The 5,871-nt window shown below is 44.2% G+C and overlaps 1 pseudogene; it reads left to right on the forward strand.

The window, feature by feature from the left end:
* Positions 1–4,374: 4,374 nt before the first annotated feature.
* LOC146858263 (28S ribosomal RNA) lies at positions 4,375–5,603 on the forward strand (annotated as a pseudogene).
* The last annotated feature ends 268 nt before the right edge of the window (positions 5,604–5,871 follow it).

A 5,871-nucleotide genomic window follows, 5' to 3' on the forward strand; every position in this document is an offset into this window, starting at 1 on the left:
CTCTCACATATACTCACTTATATACACCAATAGTCACATATACTAGTTTAAAACATATGTAGTTACTCATAAAGACACTATTGAGACAGTCATTCACTCACTAACACACCCATGCACACACTCATCCACCCATACAGTCCTGCACACATGCTGTCTTCAACACATACAAACAGTGAGTCACTCATTCATGCACCTATGCACTACGTAATACCCCCCACCGAACCATGCAGACACTCAGACTGATACTAAAAAAACCAACTAATAACCTATATAGACAACCATGTAGCTACTCACCAACCCGTGCAGCCACTTATACACAAAGTGAGAGACTGATACAGATATTTACATATTTAAACATTACTCACTAAGCCATGTATTCACTATGATACACTTAATCAGTCAGTTACACAATCAATTTTTCAAAACAAATCATTCATTTAGACACTTATATGCCCATTTATTCTTCCATCATTATTTAGATATACATATATAAAACATATTTAATTTTCAGAAAAACAGACATTCACTGGATGATGTCATCAGTGATGTCATCAGTGATGTCATTTGAGATGTCATCAGTGATGTCATGAGTGATGTCACTGACCATGTCATGAGTGATGTAATATGTGACGTCATCAGCAGTGCATTGCGGGCGCGCGAGTTATAGTTAGCTGAACTAACTATAACGGGGGAATTTCAATGGTTTTGTACAAGTGAAAAGTCCAGCTAACTATAACACCCCTGAAACCTATGGTTTTTTCAGTGAATTTCTGAGGTTTTTTAAATGCTAATTCCTAACTATAACGTGCCTGAAACCTATGGTTTTTTCTGTGAAAATATATATATATATAACGAACAATACTATCCTTAGGAAGGGAACAACTTGTGCTGGTGCCGGCGTCGAGGAAAAGACCCGTCCTCGTTGAATATTCCAAAAGCAATTGAAGAAAAACGCCGCACTCGCTCCAGTGTAGTCAGTTTGATGTTTTATTGACTACATAGCTCTTCTCCGAGCTATGTAGTCAATAAAACATCAAACTGACTGCACTGGAGCGAGTGCGGCGTTTTTCTTCAATTGCTTTTGGAATATATATATATATATATATATATATATATATATATATATATATATATATATATATATATATATATATATATATATATTCACTTTAAAAACCATAGGTTTCACACATGTTATAGTTAGCTGTACATTTCAGTCGTAAAAAAACCAATGAAATTCCACGTTTTAGTTAGATCAGGTAACTATAACTTGCGCGCCCACAATAAACTGCTGATGACGTCACATATTACATCACTCATGACATGGTCAGTGACATCACTCATCACATCAATGATGACATCTGAAATGACACATTGTGGATTGCGGTCGCGCAAGTTATAGTTACCTGATCTAACTATAACGTGGAATTTCATTGGTTTTTTTACGACTGAAATGTACAGCTAACTATAACATGTGTGAAACCTATGGTTTTTTAAGTGAATTTGCAAGGTTTTTTAAATGCTAATTCCTAACTATAACGTGTGTGAAACCTATAGTTTTTTCAGTGAATTTGTACGGTTTTTTAAATGCTAAGTTATGCATTTATTTTTTATTTTTTTTTCTGATTTTTCACCGTGCGCACACCCTGCTTCGCGCACCGAGCGCCCACGTTGCGCAGTTCATACCGTGCGAGCCTCGCCTTTTTTTAGACAGTAACAATTTTTTTTTCTCCCTTGCGGGTCCTTCAATTTATTTAATAAATGTGATTGTTATTTCTTTTTTTTTTTTTTTTGTTGCCGTGCGCGTATGGTAAGCTTACCGTACGCGCACTCCGCGATTTTTTTTTTAAATTATTAAATGTATTTTTCGTACTCTTTGGTCCTTCGTGGACCCCCTGACAAACGCTAGGGGGTCTGCAACTCTCTTCGTTGCCCCCTTTTCACGTTATCCACCTTTGTTTTTCAGTGCGAGAGACAGAAAATGGCGGCCGACACTTTCTGATTTCGACCGGTTCGAATGTTTACAGTCGTGTAACCACCAATCAGAATTGAGCTCGCGCACGGCACCGTACGCGTACGGTAAGCTTACCGTAAGCGCACGGAGCGCGCTTACAGATATATATATTGATTTAAATGCTATTTTCTCAGGACCTACTGAACAGATTTACACCAGACCTGCAAAAGGCACATCTCTGACCTGAGGACTACCTCTCTGCCAAATTTCAAGTAATTCTGTTCAGCCGTTCGGGCTGTAGCTCGGACTAAAGGTCCTATGGGAAAATGCATGGGGAAAACGCATTTTGGGACCCCCCTTTTTTCTCAGCCCCCGCTTGACGAATCCCCCCGAGACTTTCAGGGTAGGAGCGGAGCGGAGCGCCCCACCTATTTTGAAAATTTCGCGAGGATTCGTCAACCGGCGCCAAAGTTATTCCAAATAGAATGTTGCGGATTTCCTATGGAAACACGGTCCTAACTATAACTATCTACTGGCGACCGCCAGTAGATAATATATATATATCAACGCTCCTTTTTGCCCAAGCAGTGGAACAGCACTCGGACAGAAACAGATGGTGGCAAGCCTTTATTTCAGGTATGAACGGACTCCTGCCTGGCTGCTTTCAATAACAGCCATTCCCCCATCTCGCCTGACGCGTTTCAGAAGATATCCTTCCTTCCTCAGAGGCCATAGTTGGAATGGTTATGTGCGCCGTTCTCAGTTCACTTTTCGTAGTGCCAGCATTCCACGCCCCCAGATGGGCTGGTCCAATGACCTTGCAAAGCACTATAGGAGTCTGAGTCCCGGTCAAATAACGTCCTGAATGGTCGCACTAATCACTGTGGAAAGCATTTCAAAGCCCGCAGATGGGCCCCCATCCAGCTGTGTCCGCTCTCAATCCTCTGCTTCTATCCCACACAAGCAGCTCGGTGTATCCCGCTCTGCGTGGCCCCCTCAGTTCACGGGGTGGTGCTGTTCCGGCGGCTAATTTATATATATAGATATATATATATATAATTTATATATATATATATCTATGTAAAACACCCATTGGCAGCTTCTTCAGGGGCCAGACCACAGCAAAGGCCTCCCTCTCAATGGCACTCCAACGCTGTTCTCTGGGGAGTATCCTCCAGCTTGCCAGTAGGTAGTTATAGTTAGGACCAAGTTTCAGTAGGAAAAGTGTTTTTTGTTTTGCTAATAACTTTGGCACTGTTTGACGAATCTTCACAACTAGTTTGCCAATCACTTCAGCTGCTCTCTGGAAAGTTTCGGAGCAAATCATCAAGCGGGGGCAAGAAAAAGGGAGAGACCTAAAAAGCGCTTTCCCCATGGAATTTCCCATATGGATTTTAGAAATGACTACAGCCTTAACCACTAACGGAATTATACCAAATTTTGCAGAAAGCTAAATCTTTGTGCAGAAAGAGTGCTTTTTCTAATTTGGTGTGAATCTGCTTAGTAGTTTTGGAGTTATTAAAGAAAAAAGATTCATGGATATCTTGAGACGCGGATGGAGGAGTGGTCTGCTTTTCATGTCGTGACAAGGATATGTATTGAATCTCACCTTTCAATCTGTGTGTGATCAAGACTGTTTGCAGTCAAAACACATAACTGGATTGAAAAAACTTGCACTATGTTGTGACTTCCTGAGTGTGCGCTTCTTTTGGACTCCGATATGGAATTGATGACCGGCAGGCTCCACCGGCACAGCGCACCACCTTCCAATGGGGCAGTCTTTTGTAAGGATATATATGTGTATATATATATATATATATATATATATATATATATATACACCTCACATGACAGATGCAATTACAAACTAAATAAATGGTCTTTAGATGAGATCACACATTAAATTAACATTGAAACTATTGAAAAACAACCATGAGTAGGCATTATTTACTGGTTTGATTATGTGTTGTAATTTATTGATGAATGTATATTATGGTGATGTTAATTACGGGTATAGGTTTTTGTAGGTCACAAGCACTCCATTTGATGTGTGAGGTATGGTATGCATAGCTATTTTGCAAGTTTCATTTAATGCTTGTGAAGCTAACCAAAATGTCAATGGTTTTTAAGTTTTAATTTGTAAACATAATAGTTCTTCAAATGTTTTTTTGAGTGAATTTCAGAGGTTTTTGAAAGAGGTGTTATAACCAATGTTAAACTTCACCTCAACTTTAGATTGTTTTCAGTGAATGTGTGGGTTTTTGGATGCTAACTACTTCCAACATCTATGAAAACATTACCTACCCTGCTGTACATAGCCTTTAGCCTAGATAAGTTGGGGTTGCCAGCCGATACTATGCACCTGCTGCAAGTGGCCAACCCCTGCTTCACATAGTAGAATAGGGACCTGTATTGAAGACATTGGGGTGGCGGAGTGCCAGTAATGGCTGGTAAAGTCTTTCTAGTCTAACGGATTGTCTTTCTATTTTTCCCTTTTTTAATTCAGAGTATTGTACCCTCAGTGGATGGAATGTTCCCATCAGGGAGGTGGAGTATGAGCGTGCGTGATAGGACCCGAAAAAGGGTGAATTTTGCCTGGGCAGGGTGAAGCCAGAGGAAAATCTGGTGGAGGTCCGTAGCGGTCCAGACGTGCAAATCGGTCGTCCGACCTGGGTATAGGGGTGAAAGACTAATCGAACCATTGCTTGGAGCCCCCAGTTTTATCTGGTAAAGTGAATGATTAGAGGTCTTGAGGCTGAAACGATCTCAATCTATTCTCAAACTTTAAATGGGTAAGAAGCCCGGCTCGCTGGCATGGAGCTAGGCATGGAATGCGAGTGCCTAGTGGGCCACTTTTGGTAAGCAGAACTGGCGCTGCGGGATTAACTGAATGCCGGGTTCAGGCGCCAGATGCTGACGCTCATCAGACCCCAGAAAAGGTGTTGGTTGATATAGACAGCAGGATGGTGGCCATGGAAGTCGGAATCCGCTAAGGAGTGGGTAACAACTCACCTGCCGAATCAACTAGCCCTGAAAATGGATGGTGCTGGAGCGTTGGGCCCATACCCGGCCGTCGCCGGCGCTGTGGGCTAAGCCGCGATGAGTAGGAGGGCCGCTGCGGTGCGCACAGAAGCGCGGGCGGGGGCCCGGGTGGAGCCACCGCAGGTACAGATTTTGGTGGTAGTAGCAAATATTCAAATTAGAAATTTGAAGGCCGAAGTGGAGAAGGGTTCCATGTGAACAGCAGTTGAACATGGGTCAGCCGGTTCTAAGAGATGGGTGAGCGCCGATCGGAAGGGACAGGCGATGACCTCTGTTGTCCTCGGCCAATCAAAAGGGAGTCGGGTTCAGATCCCCGAACCCGGAGTGGCGGAGATGGGCGCCTTCAAGGCGTCCAGAGCGGTAACGCAAAAAATCCCGGAGAAGCCGGTGGGAGCCCCGGGAAGTGTTCTCTTTTCTTTGTGAAGGGCAGGGTGCCCTGGAATGGATTCACCCTGAGAGAGGGGCCCGAGCCTTGAAAAGCATCACGGTTCCAGCGGCGTCCAGTGAGCTCTTACTGGTCCTTGAAAATCCGGGGGAGATAGTGTAAATCTTGCGCCGGGCCGTACCCATATCCGCAGCAGGTCTCCAAGGTGAACAGCCTCTGGCATGTTGGAACAATGTAGGTAAGGGAAGTCGGCACGTCAGATCCGTAACTTCGGGATAAGGATTGCTCTAAGGGCTGTGTCGATTGGGCTGGGGCGCGAAGCCAGGCTGGGCCCGCGTCGCGGCTGGATGAAGGGCCACCCTCCGGGGCGGCGGCGACTCTGGATGCGAGCCGGGCCCTTCCTGTGGATCATCCCAGCTGTGGTGGTCACCTCTCCCCGTGGCCCCTCCCCGGGGGCACGAGGCCGGTGTACTGCCTCGGCCAGCACCTA

Source organism: Triturus cristatus, chromosome 3_2 (assembly GCF_964204655.1).
Source record: "Triturus cristatus chromosome 3_2, aTriCri1.1, whole genome shotgun sequence".
Lineage (NCBI taxonomy): Eukaryota > Metazoa > Chordata > Amphibia > Caudata > Salamandridae > Triturus > Triturus cristatus.